The following is a 25,436-nucleotide window of genomic DNA, read 5'->3' on the forward strand; positions in this document are numbered from 1 at the left end:
GTATATATGTAGAGGAATGTGTGTGCATATCTACCCATAGCGACATGGAGATATACCTCTCCCTCTACATAGTACAAATGTATACATAAAGAGACAGAATACATATACATACCCACATATAGATATATACATTTTGCAGACACCCATACACCCATATGTTGTTAGATATACATAGCTAGCAATATATAAATGTATACATGTGTGCATTCATATACAGATATAGCTGTATATAGTAATGTAGATATATATATATATATATATATATATATATATATATATATATATATATATATATATATATGTGTGTGTGTGTGTGTGTGTGTGTGTGTGTGTGTGTGTGTGTGTGTGTGTGTAAATATACACATGTAAATAGCTAGGTTATGATACAGCAGTTACGAATTACATATGTTCACAGGCTGTGCAAATGGGGATGAGGGGTCCAATCAACAAACGTGTAACACGTAGCATCAACCACCCCCACCTAGACAGGTGAAACATACAAACACACGATACAAGTAAACACACCACTGCTTCCCAGACCGCAGGCAGGATACTACCAGTGGGAGAGACCTGCCAGGTCTAATCTTGATAGAAAGACATCAATGTCCTTTGTGGGACACCCCAAACATTACTGATCATTGGAGTCAGTCCCTGTAATGATTCATCAAACCAGACTGTAGACGTACACAGACCAGTAGGTTGTACAAGTCTGATAACCCATGGGTCGACACAACATACGACATGGGTCCTGACACGTGGAGAGTGGGCAGTGTGTAATGGTGTGGTTAGACCCCACCCGCACCCACAGTAAGGATGAGTGCTGTAGAGGAGGGGCAGGTGGGGGAACTATGGGTATGCAATTATGGGCCTAGGTGTGCAGGTGTTGGCTGATGCAGTTGTATTAGGACCAACCAGGGATGTAAGTAATATCATGAAATGGGCAGAGCTTATGCCCATACCTCTCAACCTCTAAGAACAAAACCACTGGACAGAACATAAACCATTGGGGGAACAAATAGGGACAGAAAGCACATATTCCACTTACAACCTTAGAAAGCTGATAGAATAATAAATATGCATTAGCATGGCTCGGCTGAAGGATATGGGGTCCTAAACCCAATTACTTGTCTGTATTTAATGGTGTCAGTTCTCATGCATTTGCCAGACAGGTGTAGATTGTAAGAGGAACACACCAATAGTATGAAGCAAACTCTGTACAGGCCACAGATTCTGTACAGTTGACTGGCATGCTTACACCTAATGTGCAGCCATTCCCGATATGGGTCCCACCGCAGCACAGTCCAGTTTAAATGGCTAAGTACGGTATGACCATATGTGTCATTGCATTACCCACTACACATCTACGAACACATGGTCGCAACACCCCACTGTAGGCATGTAAGCAGATGTAATAGGCATCACAAGGTATTATTGTCGTCCTCACCTCCACGCAGGGGTGTAAGTGTCAGATACAAACACCAAATGCAGTGCATTTGCAAGTGCAGAAGCAAGCGGGTGTAAGCCTGTTTGGCCACTGGTATGCAAGTATCACACTGGTAAAGCAATGCAGAGGCTAACTGAGTGAAAGAAACTGTAATCTGAGGTTAACATTGCTTAGCTCCATGAAAACCCATGCACACCCGCTTTAAATTACCTTAATCACTCTGTACCCAACAGCTTGTGTTCTGGCCAGCAACAAAATAAACAGCCTCTGCAAGGCTAGAACTCAGGATCCTGTACATCACAGTCACACCAGTTAACCACTACGCCATGATAGCAATGTATACAAAGGAGGTATTAGCAAACTAATCCTCACCACAGGGAAATCAAATCAAACATGTGAAGTGAATCTATGTACAGTGTAATGTTCTATAATGTGCCACAGACCATAAATATGTGAATTGGAGTACTGCAGTAAACATAGAGTTGAAGTGTCACTGTAATAAAGTTATGAAGTCCCCAGGACCCCATACAGTGTATGTACACATGAATGACTGATACTAGACACATATATAACCTGTAATGAATAAGACATAGCTTAGCCTTTCGAAACCGGCCAATTACAGAAAAGTGCAGGAATCCAGCCCTACTTAAACCGAAGAGGCGGGAATACGGCTCATAACTGGTTGTAGCATCCCCCTGCAGGCAGAATGGCTGGAGTGGGAGAAGGCACTCACTTTAGAGAGCAGCGCTGGGGTATCCAGTAGTCCAAATTCATGGCATGGTTCCTGCTAAAGCACCATGATAGGAGACTACTGCAGAACCAGTACCAGGGCTCACAGTACAAAATGGAGGCGTGGGATAGTCTCGCCCATGACCTCACTAGTGCCACAGGTATCCCCTGGACTGGTGAGCAGGTCAGGCACCACCATGCAGACCTGAAGCGGTGGAGGGGGAATGTCCTGGAACAGTAAATCCAGGAAGCAAGGCAGATGCAGAATGCCCCAGAACTGATTAATTACTCCTTCCACTACATAGTTAATAATTGCCTAGCTTGTGTATACTATGGATTGGTATGGCTAAATATCACTGAACTTCTCTGACAGCTGCAGATATGCATGCTGCGAACCAGCAAACCTATGATGCTAGGCTGCAAAGGATGCAGTGCAAGGCAGGTTAGTAAATAGCCTGCATGTACTGTCATAAATAAATTTAAGAGCCTCAGAAAGTGTTGTACCAGTATACAGATTTCTGTAATATGCTGCGAATAAAGGTGTAACCCGTGCATTGCTTCTGTTTACTCTGCAGTCATATGTTGTTGTACTGTTGCAGTTATTAAATAGTACTGTTGTAGTAAGCAGTGTTACTCACACTGTGGTATGCAGATGAAATGTGTATGAAGTGCTGTATAACAATGTTGGAAGTGCAAACAGGTCAGTCATATTAGACTAAATACATTGCAAAGTCTCACAACAATTGCCTGATAGCATAGAGTACAGTGATCTTAACTGTAATGCTTTTGTCACACACAGCAGGGCTTTGGATCCCAGGCACGCCAGTGAGTTGTATGCATAATCATTCCACACAACTGCACACAGTTTGTTAGAATGTTCAGAGAGAAAGCTGTATGCATATATACACTTAACAACTGTACAGATTATGCTAGAATGCTCATATAGAAAGTGGTATGCATATTCATACCCCTCAACTGTTCCAATCTGCCCAGTCAACTGTTCTAATCTGCCCAGTATGTCCTGATAAATGGCCCACATCACCTGCCTTTTGCCCTGTTCGCCTGACAAATTAGTGTGATGATCCAAGCAATGTAGGCAGCTGTAAATGACATATAACTGATAGTCAGACTTGTACATAGTCAGAGAATGTACATGCAAACAAACCTGTTATCCCAGCATCTCACCCAAAGTGTATGACAGCAGTCAGCAGTCTCAAAACATGTTGCATTACACCTGCATCTTGTCAAGCCTGTATGTAAGACACAGGTCCCATACATACTAATCAACAAACATACCATTGTACAATATAACACCATTGGGTAGTGTAATAATACATGTAAGGGACAGACCACTGCAGTGACTACGAATGTTGTGTAAGGATTTATTAGTTGTTAATTGAACTCTCTCTCTTTCACCCCTACCATATGTGCAAAAATAACCGATTTACACAACTCATTTGGTATGTCTACACTCCTAACCTTTGTTGGGACATATGTCCTATTGGTTTATAAATATTCACATCTGTTTCTATGCATGTGCCATGTTAAAATACCCCCATATTGGTGTCCTGTTGCCATCAATAAAACCTGCATGTTGTTGTAATGGCCACTGTTTACCCATATATGCATGTGTTCTGCTTGCTCTGCAACTATTTTATATCTGGTGCCCTGGGTAATGGGAATACCTATGCATGCTGTTATAACTAATCGTGAATGCTGTTGACTATTAATAACCCATATCTGCCTTAAACATGCTACAACATAGCTCGTATATGAAGGCCGGTCCCAGCGGACCCACCTGTCCCGCCTCAGCTGGCCATGGCACCAGGCACCATCACATCTGGGGCCCAGCCTGGGTCCATTGACCCTGCACCACCTTCAGGTGGAACTGTCACAGAGGATGGGGCTTGCCCCCCCCCCCCAGGAGCGGGGGTGGACAGGAACCAGTCACCCAGGGTATGGTCTAGGCCTTTGTGCGTAGGGAGCTCGACAGGGAGATTCAGGACTGCCTATGCCAGCTTGAGGGCCAAGTGGCGCAACTTAGAGGGTGAGTCTGCCCCTCCTACACAGCCCCCAGCACAGCCACCTTCTGGGCTGTGAAGGTGCAGTGGTGACTGTCCATGGGTGGGGACTTCAGTCCCACTGTATCCATTTGTGGGCTCATGGACTTGCGACTTCCAAACACCCCTTCCCTTCCAAGGTGTCCCCCCCCACATGTGTCATATACTGCCCCTGTAAACATCTTGTTTGTCTTGTCTGTCATCCTACCCAACCTATCCTCCCTGATCATACCTACTCTCCTTCCCCAACATCCCACTCTCACCTAAAAGTAAAAGAAAATAAGGGCAATCTGTTCCCACAAAAAAAGCATGCCCCATACATAGCTGTCCATTTTACACATGTCCACTGGACACATGCAAATGTTTCTAATTGGCATCATAACATACTATTCTTGTCCTCACCCCTCTCTCAGGGTTGTGAGTGTCCAAATGTACTGCCGAATTTATTGCATATGCACAGCCGTTGCTGTAGAAGGAATGAACAGCTATGGACCTTCCCTACACCCTTCCTGCAAATCCCTAGCTACCTTGCCTACTGTCTTTCCCTCTTTGTGCCCCTTTTTCACCACTTTCCTATCACCCCCTTTTTCTTTTCTTTTAAAGAAATGAGTGCGAGAGTAAGTGGGACTAAGCACTTTTAAGCAGCAGTGAGCGAGTTACAGCCTGTTTGCGTGGGGGTAAGCACTGCCTACATAGGTTAAGCAATCAAGAAGGTAACTGAGTATAAGGAACTGTAGCCAAAAGTAACCAATGCTTACCGTCGTGCAAACCCGCACACACCCACTCACGACTGCTTAAAATTGCCTTAATCACTCTGTATCCAATGGCCCTTGTTCTGCCCAGCAACAAAATAAAAGACCTCTGTAAGGCTCGAAACCAGGACCCTGCACACCACAGACAATACAATTTGCCACTAAGCCATGGCAGATATCAGATGTTACCACAAACATAGCATCCTGCACAGTCATTCAACAGTATAGGAAATGTATTCCATTATGTAGATGTATGTGTGTGTGTTTATGTCCAGATATATATGTATATATATATATATATATATATATATATATATATATATATATATATATATACACATACATAGATATAGATATATATATAGATATAAGAAGAACATACCATGTGACAACAAAGCAGTAAAAAAGAATGAAAAGAGAAGCACAAGCAACTCCTGTATTATGCAGTGGTGTTGTCCTATGTAATATCAAAACTCCCGCAGACAGACATGTGTCATTAATACACGCAAACATTTGTACATTGGCCAAATACATTACTTTGAGCATTTCATTTACATTAACAAAACAGTTCCTGTCCAATCATTATGTGAGAACAGTACTCTTGCAAGGTGCTGTGTGCAACATCATCATCATTAAAAAGTTAAATGGAGTAAACATAGAGGGACTGGTAGTGTCGTGTGTACAATGGGGTCGTCTGCATCACATGTATCGGGAACCTTTATGAGTCATGTGCATACCAGGATCGTGTGCCTGAGAGAGGGGTGAGGACAACAGTAGTATGTTGTGATGCAAGTTAAAAAGATTACATGTGTCCAGTGGACACATGTGTGAAATGTAAAGCTATGTATGGGGCAAAGTTGTTCTGGAAACAGATTGGCCTTTTGTTTCTGTTTTCATAAGGTGAGAGTGGGATGTTGGGGTAGGAGAGTAGGTATGCTCGTGGAGGATAGGTAGGGTAAGATGACAGACAAGACAGCATACAGGGGCAGTATATGACACATGTGGGGGGATACACCTTGGACGGGGAGGGGTGTTTGGCAGTCACAAGCCCATGAGCCCCCAAATGGAAAAAGTGGGATGGAGGTCCCCACCCATGGGCAGCCACCACTGCATCTTCACAGCCGCAAAGGTGGCTGTGCTGGGGGCTATCTAGGAGGGGCAGGCTCACCATCTAAATGTGACACTCTGCCCTTGTGTTGGCATAGCTGGCCTCGGAATCCCTTATTGAGCCCCCTATGCACCACGGCCTGGACTGTACGATGGCTGACAAGTTCCTGTCTGGACCTGCTCCCAAGGGGGCAGGCCCCATCCTCAGTGGTGGTTCCAACAGAAGGTGGTGCAGAGCCAACAAAGGTGGAGGTCCAAAGCTGGGCCTCAGACATGCTGGTGCCCGATGCCATGGCCAGCTGAAGTGGGACAGATGGTTCCACTGGAACCTCCAATCCCATATAGCCTATGGTGTTGCAGTTTTAACACAGATAATGCTTAGTAATAGTCAACAGCATTCAGGATTACTTATAACAGCATGCATAGATATTACCATCAACCCAAGATAACAGATGTCATACATTTGCAGAGGGAGCACAACACATGCATATATACTGCATGACATCTGTCCAAAGCATAGATAACTTGTGACTGCAGCTATGAACAGTGGCCCACTATTGGCATGTCACTGTGATAGTCTGAGACAGTGACTGTCATACCACTGTTTCATGTGACGTATGTCCAATCAGGGATGCGATGGCAGTAACTCTCATCACTGTCACCATGTACTGACTGCAATCCTCACACTTCATAGATGTGTGTTCTGTGAGTAACACAAGAAACAAATGGTTCCACACACTGACCGATCCATAGATGACCCTACAGATGGGGGTTTCCTCACAAACAGGGCACTGTCTTGTCAGTTATTAAAATATGCAGACTAGCCATTACCACACACAACTTGTTAAACTGGCAGTCGTCTGAATGAAGCATAGCTACACTTACATGCCGTCATGTCTGGCACATCACCCTCCCATCTGTAGGCTATGTTCCACTGTGTATGTCATTTGAGGAATATTCAGACTTCATCTGTGATGCTGTTTACCAAACATCAGATCCAGGTTCCACTCACAGTGACTGTCATGGGCAAGCACAAACATGATGTTCCTAGATATTGTACTGTGTTTCCATGCAATTGGCTATGGGAATGTCACCATAGCTGTTCCACATGCAATCAGCTAGAGGAGGACTGCAATAGGTGCAGAGGCCATCACCTGATCATGACCATCACTTACAAAACACAAGCTGCTGCTGAGCAGGTTTACATCTCCACATCTACCAGAGAGTGTGTGTGAGGGACAGACAGAGGCAATGTACATCAAAGAAGGGCTGGGAGGCTAAAACCTAAACATCGTCTGTCACATACTCCCAGTACAGGGGTTTAAACCCCTGACTAGTCATTATTATTACAAGTGCATGCAGTTACTCCATATGCCACATAGCTGACATGTTGGTGTGCTGTAAGAACATATATGTGTTCTGGTGAGTGACATCTGCAACAGAGATATAGTAGACATACATTAGGTGTAGCACACATGGCTGTCCACATGAACAGATGTCATTGTCAACACAACCACACTCTCTAAGCGACTCAGACACATTGGCCCTCTTTGGCAGGCTCACAAATACACTTCCTAACTACTTAGTTTACCACACTACAGTAATGCACAGGTATTACATGCACCACAAGGGTTATCCTGAGGTTCTATGGGCTAGGGCATGTGAACATGTCTGACATCAGTCAGTATGTCAATGGGAGTTATACTGGGTGTGACTGTGGTTAGGAACATCATACCCCACATGCAGACACATGCTGCCAGTACTGACATGCATGTGTGCATTGCTTCATGGGTGTGTAGTGGCTGGCTATGCAAGATGGCTGTACAAGGCTGGGTGAGGTGTAATCCTTGGCATCAGGCCACCCGACAATCATCTGCAGTGTGGTTCAGGGGTGTAGTGTCTGCAATGTCCCACATAGATGGGTATTGTATTAACTGTCCAGTCATCCTGGTTACCATTGCGTGTGGTCATTGCTTTGCAATGCATGCCATGTCTGTGTTTGATAGCCCTTGACATGGACATTGCCTGGGATGTGCACGTCCCACATTAATGTACAGTGACATGTTTAAGTGTACCTGGTTTGTCTGGCACATGTTGTGCTCACAGACTGTTATCATCAGATGTGCCAATCTTGGACTGGTGTGGCAGGACCTGCTAATAGACAGGAGGTTGACCCTGCACCTGCATTGATAGCATGATACAGGTATTCCCTGGTGTCAGTGGCATCTGTCCATACAAGGCATGTGTGTAAGGCATTGTATGTCCTTTGTGGATCACATTTGATGGCACCACATATGTTGCAGCCATCCAGTGGGGAACATAGCAAAGGTGCATTGTCCACAATTAAGTGCCTATTGTACTGGTGACAGGATGCAATGTCCTCTGCAGCCCACTGCATTCACACCATGCCTACTATCTATCAACAATGTGCAGGTTAATAGCAACATAGCGGGATTTTCTAGGCAAGTGTGTTTGTGTATGACACATGGGTTCAGACCGTATTCTGGGTAATAGTAGGGTTGCTTATACTTCGTTCACCAGGCCTTTTTCTAGATGTAGGGGTATGGCTTTCCAACACAGTCTCTTGGCTGATTGAAATCTGTAATCCTCGTGAGATGGACATTGTGACATATAATATGGCCACCATATAGGAAAATTACAAAAAACACTCCTCAACATGTCCAGTGGTTAGACACTTCCAGCAACCTTCATACAGGCTCTGACTGTCAAGCACACACCTCTGCCAAGTCTTGGAATAGAACTCCTACCTAACTAGTTTATCACACTACAGCATTATGCAGTTGTAGCACATGCTATGAAACTTTCTGGGTTACCCTATCCCCAAAGCTGCATTTCACAAGGAATGACATCTGCAGGGTTACCAAAGTAGGGCAATTTGAATTTTCTGCAAGTGATTAGCCCAAAATGCATTGCTCACAAAACAGACAGTGAGACACACACAACACATCCACAGGTTTAGAACCCATGACCAAATTCTATATCACACTATTACATGGAGATGTTATAGGACGCACCACAAGGATTACTAGGGATCTTATTCCCCAGATGTGTATTTGACAAGGAATGACATCAGCAGGATCAACAGTGTAGGGCATTGTAAATGTCTTGCGAGTGAGTAGGCTATAATGCATTGCTCCCTACACAGACATTGAAACACAGAGAAAACATACATAACTGTGGTGGTTGTGGATAGAACCCTACCACAGTTCTAAATCACACTCCAGGAGTACTCAGTTACCCAACATGCTACAGAGATTATTGGGTTACAGCACTCCCAGAGGTGTATTTCTAGGTGGATGACATCAGCACCCTTGCCAAAGTTGAATATGTGAATTGTAAGGAGTGTGCATACTCTAAAAAACATTGTTTCTTTCTCAGGCTGGCAGATAGACACACACAAAGCTAGCAAGTCCGGGATTAGAACACCTACCAAATTAGCTTATCACACTACAGCAGTATGTAGTTACAGGACACGCTACAGAAATTACTGGGCAACAAAAGTCCCAGAGGTGCATTTCTAGGTGGGTGACATCAGCACCCTTTCCAAAGTTGAGTATGTGAATTGTAAGGAGAGTGCATACCCTAAAAAGCATTGTTCCCTTCTCAGGCGGACAACACACACACACACACACACACACACACACACACACACACACACACACACACACACACAAAACTATTTTATTACACTACAGCATTACACAGTTACAGGACATGCTACAGAAATTACTGGGTTAAAGCAGTCCCAGAGGTGCATTTCTAGGTGGGCGACATCAGCACCCTTGCCAAAGCTGAGTATGTGAATTGTAAGGAGAGTGCATACTCTAAAAGCATTGTTCCCTTCTCAGGCAGACAAGCACATACACAGTTGGGTATTTCTAGGTGGGTGACATCAGCACCCTTGCCAAAGTTGAGTATGTGAATTGTAATGAGTGTGCATACTCTAAAAAGTATTGTTTCTTTCTCAGCCAAACAAACACAGTTGGCAAGTCTGGGATTAGAACACCTAACAAATTAGTTTATTACACTACAGCATTACATATTTACAGAACGCACTACAGAAATAACTGGGATGCAATACTCCCAGTGGTGTATTTCTAGGTGGGTGACATCAGCACCCTTGCCAAAGTTGAGTATGTGAATTGTAAGGAGTGTGCATACTTTAAAAAGTATTGTTCCATTTTCAGGCAAACAGACACAACACGGTTGGTAAGTCTGGGATTAGAACACCTACTAAACTAGTTTATCATATTACAGCATTATATGGTTACAGGATGCACTATAGAGATTACTGGACCACAGTAATCCCAGAGGTGTATGTCTAGGTGGGTGACATAAGCAGGATTGCCAAAGAAGGGCATTTCAAGTCTACTGCGAGTTGTATGTCTTTTACCTGTGTGTACCTGCTGCTTACTGTCGTGAAAACACATTAACACATGCTTAAAAGTGGCTTATTCAGTCTTAAATGACTTCATTAACAACCCTTGCAGGTCTTGAACCCTGGACTATGCACATCACAGTCACTAGACTTGCCACTAAGCCATCTGGGTTGCATGCATGCTTTATAGTTTTTATAATACACATTTTACTACAGGTATTCCACAGTACTGAAAAAAATGGGACAGTTACTTTGTGTACATATGTAGAGTACCCCTGAATGTACTGTACTCTGTGAAACAACATAGACAAGTCTACATTTGTACAACTGTTATAACTAAATACTAAATACATATCTGCACTTACGGGATGTGTATATACATGCACACACACACACACACACACACACACACACACACACACACATATATATATATATATATATATATATATATATATATATATATATATATGCATATACACAGACACAGCTATAGCCATATATATAAACATGTCTGAACACCCTTTGTGACACAGAAGGGTTCCAAAGGAATTTACGTGTATACAAAGCAGAGGCAACTCTTCTTTAATAACATTTAAATCTTAATCAGTTCATCAGAGAAGGGATGGTTGTTGTGTATGTGGAGTTTGGGGTGAGGAATGATGGCTAAGGAAATATACCCCAGGGATTGTGGAGTTTGGGTGGGGGAATGATGGGTATGGACATACACCCCAGGGACCACATCTGTGTCACTGCTTGACAGTGACACAGGAAAATAACATACCCAACAATAGTCATTCTTGACTCTCTATTCTTTTCTATTCCTAACTTTGTAATAATTTGTAGACTCCACTCACCTCAGATGGCTACCATGGTGTGCAGCATGTTAAAAGACATAACACATGCGTATGCCTGGCTACAGGGTAGTCACACACACACACAAACACACACACACTTGCCAGTATTGTGCTTCCAAGTCTTGCCTATGTAAAGGTAACTAGTAGAGTGGTATGCAGTTGGGGTATGTGCCACAGAACCCATACAATTACACTTACTCTGATTCTGCTTCTGAGCTGGGAGACATCACAGGACTGATTACTTGCAGTGTGGAGGGGGGGAAAGGGTGGTTTAGCAGATGACAAGGATAAAGGCCAGTGCAAAAGGTGGTTTATCTTTGGAAAGCAGTAAAACCCGCTGTCATGACAGGATGCAGACACAAATACACACACACAACCACACTCAGCCATTTGCTGACACACACACCTTCCAGTGGGGGGATCAGAACTCCTGCTAATCTACAGATCACTATTACAGCACTATGCACTTACGAGACACGACACAGAGATTACACATTTCAAGGCAGTCAGAATGCCCTTCTAAGATTGATGACATCAGCAGGGATACTGACAGTTAAGATGTACATAGCTGTAAACCTGTGTGTTTAAAGTAGGCGTCCATTACAACCTTTATGCACAAACAAGGCACATCATCTGCAGGTAAGACGTAGGTAAGCCTGAGAGGTATAGTTGTAGCACAAAAAGCCCTGAACTGGAGTATGCCCATCTGTGGAATGGACAACTACTATCACTATACAGGGTTACAGTGGTCATGCTCATACACATAGAATCACAGGACTTGTCTGGATGCATTGACTCCAATTACACAAGGTGACAGTGGGCATGCTCATACACTTAGTAGCACAGGGCCATTTGGGATGTACTATGACTACAACTACACAAGGTTATACTGGGCATGCTCATACACTTGGAAATAAAGGGCTTGTTTGGATGCACTGACTCAAATTACACAAGTTGGCAGTGGGTACGCTCATACACTTAGTAGCACAGGGCTGTTTGGGATACACTCTGATTCTAATCACAGAAGGCCACAGTGTGCATGCTCATACACTTAGATGTACAGAACATGTTGTAACTGACTCCTATTGTAAACATACAGGTTTACAGCTATGTACATCTTAACTGTCAGTATATATGCACATCATACAGGTTTACTACAAGATACCTGTATGTGGCCCATAAATGATATATCTGCGTCTGTGCAGTGTGATACACATACATACATGTACATGAAGTACTGCCATATATATGTGAAGTATACACAATCATGTATGTGTGGAAGTGACAGACAATAGGTTAACTGGGACAAACAGGTGGATGCTAACTGCAGCATGTGTCACACACATTGCTGCCCTGAAAGGCATACATTGATATCAGGTTGTGGACAGTGGCATTATACTTGGAACAGTGGCATGTGCAAGTATAATATGTGAGCCCCATTGTCTAATGGTACTGAAGTGCAGGTGTCAAGATGACCTCTCCCAGCTGTGTTAGTAGTTGTCATTATTAGCAGGACAGCTCCACTAAACATATCTGACATTGGTCATCTACACAACATCTGCTGCTGTCCATCACCTTAGATGTAGCATTTGATACCACGCACAATACTGCCACTCGCAATGATGTCATGATACGGGTGGCAACTGCTTGACCAAAATAATGAGGCAATGTCCTGCTGTAATTATGATGTTGTCCAGTATCTGTCATTCTGGGATGTCATGACTGAAAGAAGACATGCCTTTGTCACAGAGTACATGCATCCATGATTCAAGGGAGTGTGGATAATACCTAGGTTACATTTACCCATATAGTGGCATTCCAAGACACAAGTTCTAAACCTAGAAGTAACACCCTGACACCTACAAGACAATTGCATTGGATGCTTATGCTAACCAGTGCTAGATGTGTGGCTTATGTAATCCATTTGCTCAATGTAGACCCTACAATGGGGAATACTGACATCTGTGCAATAAGGAACACCTGGCTGAAGGCTCTGTAGTGCACAATAGCACTACCACCATATAACTCAGATCCAGACATGTGGGCCATAACACCGGTATGGACCACTCCAGGTGGTGGTGTCCACATATTCATAAAGGCTACTCACAAGTAAAGACCATTACTCTGACATAATTCATCACAGATGAGTCAAGTAGAGGTGACAGTGGCAAAAGCTGCATTCTAGGTTGTATTATCATATACATCCACCACCATGTCCTCAGACTACCAACACACATCCATACATGTGGTATGAAATAGTATAGTAGAACACCAAATAACCTTTGACTGATGGACTGTACCTAGCCCTACATCAACTGTGCAAAGTACCCATGTACTGACACAGTTGCATAATGTAAAACCAAAATATATCAAACAACTAAAGCAGTAAAACACAGACCACGAACTCCTTGTGCCAGCAATCAACCAAAACGTTGTCTGATGACTATCTATGTGTTTTGCTAGAGCATTAACCTCCTTATTTTTCCTAATGGCATACATATGCTCGTAGACCCGATCACGTAGTCTACGGTCGGTCTTCCCGATGTAAAAGGAAGGACAACACTCGCAGAAGGCCACATACACAATAGATCTACTCTCACAGTTGAGCGGGTATTTTATAATGTACTTTTTATCTCTAATTGTGTGAGTCTGACCCGTTCTCATTTTATGGCACCAATTGCAAAAACTGCATGTATACATACCTACACGCCTATTAAAACTGTTACTAGAAAAATCCCTTTGTAGGAGTTCTTTGAGGTTGATATTCCTTTTGAAAACAAAATTAGGAACAAGCCCCAATTTCTCTGCTAGTCCTGGGGTACTCAAAATGTATTGCCAGTTCTTCCGAATTGTTGAAATAATAAACGTGGAATTCAAACTAAAAGTGTTAATGTAGCATACTGAAAAATCCCATCCAGGACCATGATAATCATTGTCATCTGGTACTTGTGTATAAACAGTGTTTGACAATGATACATCAGGGGAACCAGATGCCAATCTAGTGTTACTTTGGAAGAGAATGGGTTTATAAAAAACACTGTTCCTCTTTGATGTAACTTCAAAAATAAGCTCATCAATCAAATGTTTGGGATAATCCCTGTTAAGGAACATGTCACGGAGTAAATCGCATTCAGTTAGGAAGTCGACAAGATTACTGCACATTCTCCCTGCTCTCACCAACTGCCCCTTCACAATTGATTTCTTTTGTTTGAAGGGGTGATGGCTAGAAAAATGCAGGAAAGAGTTGCAGTATGTCGGCTTCCTATATACACAAGATGTGTATACATTCAACCTGACATCTTTCCTGAATTTAACATCCAAGTAATCTATATCAGTTGTTGAAAACTTGAATGTGAAATTTAAAAATTCTGTTGTACCATTTAAAAATTGAACAAATTGACTAGCTTCTATAGCACTACCACGAAACAGGATAAAGATATCATCAAGATATCTCGTATAGAATTGGACAAACCTCATCTGTTCAAGTGAAGGGAAAAGAAAATTCTTTTCCCAAAACCCCATAAAAAAGTTGGCGACTGATGCTCCACAAGGGGAGCCCATGGCTACCCCCTTTTTCTGCAAAAAGAACTTCCTATCAAAGAGGAAGTAATTTGATGATAAGACGACGTCCAAGATCTCAGTGACAAGGTCTACTTCAGTTTTTGGCACCCCAAAATCAATCAATAAGAGGGCTATCCATTCCAAAGCTTCCTGGTGTGGAATAGAAGTGCATAAATCCACAACGTCAATTGTGAGAAAATTATTCTCAACATCAAAACCTAGACCATTGACATTGTCCAAAAAGGACCAGGAGTCCTTACATACTCCACGAAGACATTTTAAATATTTTGACAAAATTTTGTCAACTAGTTTGGCACTAGGATACGTCATGGATGATCGTCCGTCAACTAAGGCCCTCATAGGTGGATTGTTGACGTCTTTGTGGACCTTAGGTATGCCAAACATTACTGGGATTTTAGGTAAGGTGATGTCTATATAATTATAAGTCTCTAGGTCGATTTTACCTCCCAGGAATAAGTCACGGAAAAGGCCTCTCATCATGTTGTGGGTTCGATGTACTTCATTAAGTGAAGCTGTAGTATAAGCAGGTGTCGCCAAAACGTCTAACATTTTCTCTGTGTACTTAGAGTTGTCCATGATAACTAAGCCACCACCCTTGTCAGGTTTAACTAGTCTGACAGGGGAATGGCAAAGTTCTTCCAAAAGTGAAAGTTGTTCTTTAGAGGTGTTATATCTAATAGAATCAACAGTGCTAAAGTTGTCCCTAAATAAATGCCTCAGATCAACCTCACAAACCCTCTCAAAAAGTTGTAAAGAGGGGTGAAGGGGTGGGTTAAACACACTTGGTAACCTTAAAGTATCGTGAAGTAAACCGGTATCATTATTGAAAAGTAACTTCAAATTAAGTTTACGAACGAAACACTTTAGCTCAATGATCTCCTTTGAGATATCGCCGAGTTTACTCGGCACAAATGTGTAACCAAGAGCAAGAAGCTCAACTAATTCCTCCCTTATTTTAAGCTCTGTGAAGTTATAAATCCTGAAGTCTCCTTTTTGATTAAGGATAATTTGTGGGACTTCATGCACTGCATCCATCTGGATGACACTTGTTCTATCATCTATTTCAAAATCACTAGCGTCAGTAGACAGAGAGCAAACGCCGTCAACATCAATGGAACTGGCAAACGTCAATTCCGATTCAGTTTCTTGTTGTAATGTTGGCGAGAGTTGCGTTTGCCTAAAAAACTGTTATTGCTGTTAACTCTGTTCTTTTGAACATTTTTATTTCCGGGGTTATTTCCCTTAAGTCCTTTAATCCTGTCACTACGTCTAGGCCCTGTCTCTTCAGCAACAGGGTTTTCATCATCAAGTTGGGCATCATCAAGCTCAGAACTAGCTGTAGTACTAAGTTGTCCCTGATTGGTCCTAACATTAGTGTCTTTAAGGTCTGAGTATAGAAGCCTAGGATATGCACTGTTTTCCTTATAAGCCAACCTGTCCCTAACTAACTTTTTATTTTTGTTCAGTTTTAGCTTGACCAGTAGTGCATCAATACTTGACAAGGTACGGTCATAGTCAAACCTCTACCTTGCAAAGTTCAAATCAGCTTTTATTTCCCCATCTAGTGTGTCAGTCTCATTCAATAAGATACAAACTTGTTGATTATAATGTTTAACGATCAATTCCAACAACTGTACACCTTGTTGTTGAAATAACTCTCTTAATTCTGCATAAAAACACGTATCATTCAGTAAACCAGATGGGGAGAAGTTGCTCCGTAAACCCTTTGGGACCAACTTCTCCTGAATACATTTTTTGAAGTAAGCAATCTCAAGTTGCAATTTTTTCAACTTGAGAATTTTGTTATCAAAAGTCTTAAGCTTGTTAGTCAACAGTTCACTACTTGAGTCAGTATTGGGAAGTCCCGTAGTTTAGATAAAAAGTACATTATAAAATACCCGCTCAACTGTGAGAGTAGATCTATTGTGTATGTGGCCTTCTGCGAGTGTTGTCCTTTCTTTTACATCGGGAAGACCGACCGTAGACTACGTGATCGGGTCTACGAGCATATGTATGCCATTAGGAAAAATAAGGAGGTCAATGCTCTAGCAAAACACATAGATAGTCATCAGACAACGTTTTGGTTGATTGCTGGCACAGTTGCATAATGTGTTATGCAATGCAATAATACCACTATTTGTAACCAGGTCAGTTGTACACATACCATGGTCCCTCAGATGTTGTCAGCATTAACACAGTTGACTGTTACTGCACACCAGTAAACAACACCCTCATGGTTGAATATGACCTAGATGTACCTGCCCTGGATATGTACATCCCACACTCATACAACATAAATGAGAATACCATTGCTGCTGTTGTTGTCCTTTGTACACACAGGTGGCTACATTCATTACACACATGCACATGGAAGATAGGTCCATGGCTGCTGAATGCTAACAGTACATATGGTTTGGTATCTATGTTGACAGAGGTAATATTCCCTCTCTACTGGTCACCCATGACACATATCATATCATACAACAACCCATGTGGCACGTAGGTCATTAGACATGTCCACCAAATGCAATGCCTACAAACATACACAAATAACAGGATCATAGGACCTAAACACATAGCCTGTATTGACAGATTCAGGGAAATACAGCTATGATCTGTATGTTCCTGAGTAGTTACAGGTGATATGTCCGTGACATGTGCAGCCATGTGTGCCCACAGCTCCTACATATACCCCATGTCAACAATTGCAAGCCATGCATGCTGTGTACTGTCTGGACATTAACCTTATTGAAACAATAGCCAGAACGTGCTTGGGTGAGATGTTTACAAGCTACAAACCTCTCACATGCTTAAATAAGTGGAATGCCTAGCTCAAACAGAGCACATTGCAGGCACTCTTCAAGTAATCAAGAGGTGTGTGTGGCAAATATGATGTGTGTGTGGCAAATATGATGTGCTCACTGTTGACCATTACAGTGCCTTGGCTTCACAGTGGGACTGTCAACTAACAGTTTGTTGATCATGACATGGAGTATTGCTGTGTGTGTGTCTTGCTAATGTGCTGTTGGCATAAATGTACACTAGGCTACTCAGTGAAGGTGGTTGTGTGTCCTACCAGTACATGAATACAACATCCATTATGGTGTAATGCTCAACTAGGTTTCACACATGGTGTGGGGACAGTGTGGAATGTATCCTCTTGACCTGCTAGTCCACTTACTGATGGAGACTGCATATGTGTACATGTATTGATTTGTGTTTAGATTCCATGCATGTGCAGTGTCTGATGTTTGAAGATGACTGTTGTCTTAGTACATCATGCAGTTGCAATGCCGCCTCAACATTGCCAACTGTATATGGTGATATGCTCAAAGTACAGTAAGCTGTACTTTAGGTGTGGACAGATGTTTGGACATAACTACTAAGTGGTGGGGCTACTCTGCAGATGAATGATTAAAGATGACAGCTCACAAGTGTGTTACAACCATTACTACAATGACCTGTGTAACTGCTAAGCTATGGTTTTGTTAACTGAAGGGGAAGACACACAACGTAGAATGCAGTAAGGGTGACACTGAAGGCAAAACTCTTGACACCTGGAACAGTAACACCTCCCTGTGCATATATTGTGCATATATCGGCACAGTTGGCAAAGGAAAGAGTCAGTATGCTTTGTAGCACATGCAATAGTGCTGTTGCTCTGTAATACCTATCATGAGATAGGCAGGTGTTTGATTCGCAGTACTGGCATGTGTGGGTTTGTGTGTGTCCATATATGTCACATTTGGTGGGGAATACATCAAAAATGTTTTTCATTCTCCTGTACCCTGTTGTAGACATCTATACAGAGTAAAGTGTAGAAAGCAAGACATAGGTAGGTGTTTGAATCACACACATGCCAAGTGTCTGTATGTGTGTGACATAGGTGTATATCTTTGTAAATGCCACAGTGTGTGTGTGTGCGTGTGTGTGTGTGTGTGTGTGTGTGTGTGTGTGTGTGTGTGTGCGTGTGTGTGTGTGTGGCTGTCCGGTCCCTGGAGTGAGGCTGTATTTTACCATAGTGAAATTATAAGACCCCCTCCCCCCGTCCACTCAATGCAATCTAGTATCCCTGTTGATGTCATCAATCTTAGAAGGGCATTCTAACCGCCTGTAAACATGTACGCCCTGGGGTGAGGCTTGTTGTTACATAGCTTGCTGATGAACCCCCCTCTCCACATACACTCACAGCAATCTAGTATCCCTGTTGATGTCCTCGATCTTAGGCCATTCTGACTACCTGTACATGTGTAATCTCTGTGGCGCATCTTGTAATTGTGTAGTACTATAATGATGATTTGCACATAGGCAGGGGTTTTCTTCCCAACACTGGCAACTGTGTGAGTGTGTGTTACTGTGTCTGTGAATCCCTGAGTGTGTGGGTGTGTTACTGTGTCTGTGAATCCCTGGGTGTGTATGTGTATGCATCCTGTCATGAGAGCGGGTATTACTGCTTCCCAATGAGAAGCCACCTTTTCCACTGGCCTTTACCCTTGTCATCTGCTAAACCACTCTTTTAACTCCTCCCCGCTCCAGGTAACTATACCTGTGATGTCACCCACTATGGATGTGACGGCTCTGGCCACAGTAGCTTACTACACAGCTGTCATGCCCTTGGATCATTAAATCAGTAAACATGTTTGAAACTTGAGAGATTATAACTGTGATATGGAAGCTACAAAGTGCATGCAGGTATTGTCATACAGACCTGTGAGTAGTCTACATTTACATATGAGACACTAACCGCAAACACCGACACCCTCCTGCACATGCAATTACACCTGAAAGAGGAAGGCAGAACATCAAGATCAACATGCAGTTACTGGTGCTACACATGACACATACTGTCAAAAGTACAAAATGCATTCTAAAATTGTAGTACATTATATGTCTGCTGCCTGTCCATACCACTTAACAATTGTAATCTACAATTGTCTTCCTAGTATGTTCACCCTGTGCATCAGACCATATGAGCATGTCCCTGCACCGATGGTGTGGATGACAGGGATGCAGCACAGGCATCATCAAATGCACAGGGTGATAATGTTTGCCAGAGACCTAGTCTGCACCATTGGATGACATCATGTGTGTGGGTTAGCGCCTTTGATCTCATTAGGCGTGTGTGGCTGTTATGCTCGTGTGTGTTGAGGTGCCCAACATTTGTTTCTGGTGTGTGCGTGTATGTATGCACACAGGTCTGGCATGTGGCTGGCCTAGACAGGGGTATAATTGACAGCTGCAGACTTTACAGGGCAGGTTTCACAGTTTACGGTGTCAAGGCACGGCCACGTGACCTGCGCCTTTCAGGGGTTGCATGGGCACTACCAGGCAGAGGTCCAGATTGGGTACTGTCTGATGACACATGTTCCCTGGAACCGTGTCCCTGTTGGAACCATCCAGGACCATGTGCACATGGCCTGGTGTGTCCTGGTGTGGCCAGCACACCAACAGCTGCACTGCTGCTGCTACCGCCACTATGGGAGCGGGCATGTGAAATAACATGTTTACGTAGACCTTCAACAGGTGATGTAGCTGGCCTACGTCCACGTGCCCAACACCTCACTCCCACCAGATATTCCAGCACAGACATTCCACGCTCGAGGATTGACATGCCACGGTCAAGGACTCCCACCATGTCACCCAATCGTCTATCCAAAACATCAGCAAGATGATGGTGAGCATTTGCAATTGCCTGGATGTTGTCAGTTAATGAATGGACAGCAGCCCTCTGAAACCTCAGACCTGCTCTGTTGTGCCATTCAGCATGTGCCTGTGCCTCCATTACAGCCTGAAACATGCGTCTGGTGTCACCAGCTGATGTGCTATGTCTTGTAGGGGAATGTTGGCCAGAGGTCCCCCTACGAGCAGCACTGGACTCATGCCTGTGTGGGACATCACCAGTCAGTTGGCTGGGATCATGGTGTGTAGGCACACCTTCCATAGTCTCCACACTTTCCGGTTCCATGCTACAACCCACCAACTGTCCTTCCTCTATGGCCACTGGGGATGGGGTATGTGTAGGCATGAGAACTGTGTGCGGGGATGAGGGGGATTACAGGTGGAATGGCAACTAATGGCACAGATTCAGCCCCTGACAACCCTGCCTCTGCCTCAATCATACTTTCATCATCACTGCTAGAGTCTGTGGGGACACTAACATCAGGTGGACCGCAGGAGGGCAACGCACCTACATCAACACCTGTGAGGGGCAGACAAGAACTGTACATTACAAGTTATACAGCACAGTACACACACACACACACACACACACACACACACACACACACACACACACACACACACGCACGCACACACACACACACACACACACACACACACACACACACACAGACAGACACAGACACAGACTGACACACATAGACAGACACAGACAGACACAGACAGACACAGACACATGCTATGGCACCCAATGGCTTGCAGCATGCATGTGATGGCAGAAGACATTCAGCTTAGACATTTATAGTGGTAGTTATCATACATCCCTGAGTTTCACACAACAACATGCATGTGTTATAGCAGAAGGCATGCACCTTACACAATTATAGTAGTAGTTAGCATACATCCCTGTGTTGCACCATTTGTGTTAGTAGGTTATGCCCTAAACCTGCAACACAATGCATGCATTATGCACCGTTGCACCGCACTGCCATGTTTTGTGCAACATACCCCACATGTTAACAGACCATCGCTGACCTTTGTACATCTGCCACTGATGCCTTGTGTTGGCCACTGCCCCTATGTATGAGGAGGACATGAGCAGAAGGGTATGTTGAGTGAATACTATGTTTGCCTGAGCCCTAGCTTGCATATCTCCCCAAAATCAGTGCATGTCTGTTCAACATTATTCTGCTTACCCCTGAGCTGAGTCTACAGACAATGTGCTTGTGGCTGTACACACATGTTTGACATGGCTGTCCCTACTTTGCAATGGTGCCACACACTAGCACTGGTTAACAGCACACCAGCCTGATGTGTGGCATATGACCTTGCCAATCACATGCAGTATGACATGCCTTCTGCTGACATGTTGAATGATGTGCATACATGTTTAACACAATGGTGTCCTTTCAAATATACAGCGAGGTAATGGTGTCCCAATGTGGGGACATGTTATACTAACATGGACCTTCAGCTGATGCAATGTTGTCAGTCCGCCCTACAGATATACAGTGACATACTGCACATTTAGCTGATGTGCATAGCCATTGCAGGGCATCATGTGGCTTCACTATTGCTATACAGTGTGAGTTACAGATACAGTTCATAGCCATGACTGTGTTCAGATACAATACATATCTAATGTGGAATGAGACCCATGTCACTGAGGTGTATACACACTAAACCCTAATGTGGAATGTGTGACACAGGTCACTTAAGGGTATACAGATGACACCCCTGCATATCTGCAACCATATTGCTGATGCCTGGCAACTATGCCCAGACATGGCTAACTTACCAGTGCTCCATGTCCCACATACCATCTATGTACCTCACACACATGAGGAGCAAGCATGACAGTGATGTCTGACACCAGCAAGGTGAATGTACTGTATCTGTGGCCTGATGTGGTTGTACGTGTATGTTGTGCAACACATGTATGTATTTGGATACTGTATAGGTGAATGCTTTCATGTCTTGATACACTCATGATGTTCAAGACATGTTATGTGGTGGTTTGATGTCATGCCTACACAAGCTGTGCACAGGCCTGTATGATGTTTAGTGTTTCACATCTGCAATATCACCATTACACAAAGGCCATAGTTGTATTGTGTCGAGCCAATGTACAAGAGGGTGTACACACATGTACATCACTTCTACTGTGTGCTGCTTCATGTCTCTGGCCATCCTCCATGGCCACGTGTAAACATGTTTTGTCCAATGGTTGTGATGGGCATCTATTTCACATGTCAGTGTTGTCCCATATGACATACACCCATAGATGTCATATACTCCACTTAGGACAGGGTTATGCAGACAATGGGTGGTATGTTTGGTATGTGAGATATCATGTTTTGCAGGATAGTTAAGCAGTTTTGCAGTCAGCCCACTAAATGTCATGGACATGTCAGATAGCACATGACATTGTGTGACATTCATAGCAAGGGTATAATCCACAAGGGTGAATCCTGTGGGCTGGTCATACTCCAGCTCCAAAACATTTAGAGTGTGTGCACACATATGCTCTCTGTATAGTACTGTTTGTATTCCCCACATGTGTAATGCTGATCTGTAGTACATGTCCCTACAGTGAACCACACCTCTACTATTGTATTCAAAGCTGTCCACACATCTGGCAATGACAGTTTGTAAGGTTTAGTGTAGGTGTTTTATATAGTCTTCAATTATTTCACATGGGTAACCACTGTGATGCATTGCAGGTCTGACCTGTATATATTAACAGGGCCACCATACGTTATGTGTACATGTGTTAAATGGCCACATGGCAGATAGCATACAATTAATATGATCTGTGCATTATCGAGCCTGATAAATAATAACAATCTCACCTGCAACTTATCCCACTCCACAAGGGGGGGAGATCCACCTTGGATTCTGGAAACTACCGTCCCATCAGTCTGACGAGCCTTATCTGCAAGGCCATGGAGCGTATTATCATGGAACTTATAAACAAAGACATTGGCAACCATCAAACACTGGACCCCACCCAGTTTGGGTTCGTGAAGGGCCGATCTTGTCTCCTGAATCTGATTGACTTCTTCAAATCAGTCTCCAGAGCCATGGACAAGGATAAGGTGGTCCACACATCCTATCTAAACCTCGCCGAGGCCTTTGACACCATCCCCCACTCTGGAATCATTGATAAACTTACTAAGCTGGGCATTAATCCCTATGTCACCCAATGGGATGCCAACTGGCTTACTGACAGAACCCACACTGTAAAAGTAGCCAACTCCAAATCCAGCTTCAGACAAGTGACAAGTGGAGTACCTCAGGCTTCAGTCCTGGGTCCGCTCTTGTTTGGCATCTACTTCTCTGAAGTACAGGTCAACACTAAGGGACTCTGGCTAACAAAGTTTGCAGATGACTGCAAACTGGGAGCCATTATTGAATCCCCAAATTATGTGGATACTTTACAAAAGGGCCTTACATAAAAAATGCTTGGTGCCAGAGCCATGGGTTCAAGCTCAATGCCAAGAAATGTATAGTTATCCCCTTTGGGAAAAAAACATGTACCCATGAATTACCAAATAGGTGGCAGTACAGTAAACACCGAAAGTGTGATAAGAGACTTAGGGACACAGGTTGACAGTAGTCTCACCTTCGATAACCACATCCCCACAACAGTCAGGAAATCCTTCTATGTGGCACACCTCATCACTAAACGCTTTTCATCCAGAAAAAAGGAGGTCATTGTCCCACTGTACTTATCCCTCATTAGACCCATTATAGAATACAATGCCTCATTTGGCATGTACCGCTCAATACATCTGCAACAACTGGAAAAGCCACAGAAATACCTCACTAAAAAAATCACAGGCCTAAAGCAGATGCCCTACACTGACCACCTTAAAAAACTCCAGCTATACTCTGTCGCATATCGTCTACTCAGAGGCTATCTCTGCTTAACATACAAGACCATGTCAAACCCAAAGCTGTTGGACATGCTACACTTAAAGAACTCCCAATCCCTCGGAGCCACATGCTCCAGGGATCTAAACCTTGTCATCACAATAAAAAAAACATGCTGAAGGGATAGGTTACTGACCCAGAGACTCCCCAGACTCTGGAATATACTGCCCATACATGTCAAGCAGAGTGCCTCTTTGGCCCTCTTCAAAAGGAACCTTGATGATTGGATGGGAGAAACAAAATTCACCCCGGGGATCACGTCAGTCACCTTGCTAGACAGGGGTCCAGGGAAGTAAATAGTCTGGGAAGAAATAGCCAAGGAATTGTTATGGCTAGGCTTGTATAGGCCCTAGGGCTGATAGCCTAGTACCAACCTATGAACCTATGAACCCATGAACTTATGAACAGGCTGCTGTCACTGGGAAATGCCAAAGGTACCTAAATAGGAGTGTCACAGCAGTAAGATCATTATCCACACCTGTGTGATAGCTACAGGGTGCAATGTGCATGTTAGCACATAAGCCAGTACAATAGACTATACTATGGAGTATGCACATCTGTGCATACATAGAGTAGCAAACTATAGTATATGGCATGTGTGCATACATGCCTTGCATATGATGTTACATTACATATTGTACAGTAACACATGTAACTATATGAAATATAGTTGTGTTATATGTGCAGTAGTGCCTTACCAGGCAACTCCAGGCTCAGTGGTTGTGAGACACCCACCTCCACAATATCAGCTAAAGCTTGTGGATAGACTTCTGCAGGTGTCCCCAGGTTGGCCAGTAGCTCCTTGGTATGTGTGAGTGGGGGCTGGGTGAGTGGCTCCTCACCTGTTGCACCTTGTTCCCTGGTAGTTACATTTGCACACTGTTTCACCCA

Source organism: Protopterus annectens, chromosome 15.part0, assembly GCF_019279795.1.
Source record: "Protopterus annectens isolate FY-2018-M chromosome 15.part0, PAN1.0, whole genome shotgun sequence".
Classification (NCBI taxonomy): Eukaryota; Metazoa; Chordata; order Ceratodontiformes; family Protopteridae; genus Protopterus; species Protopterus annectens.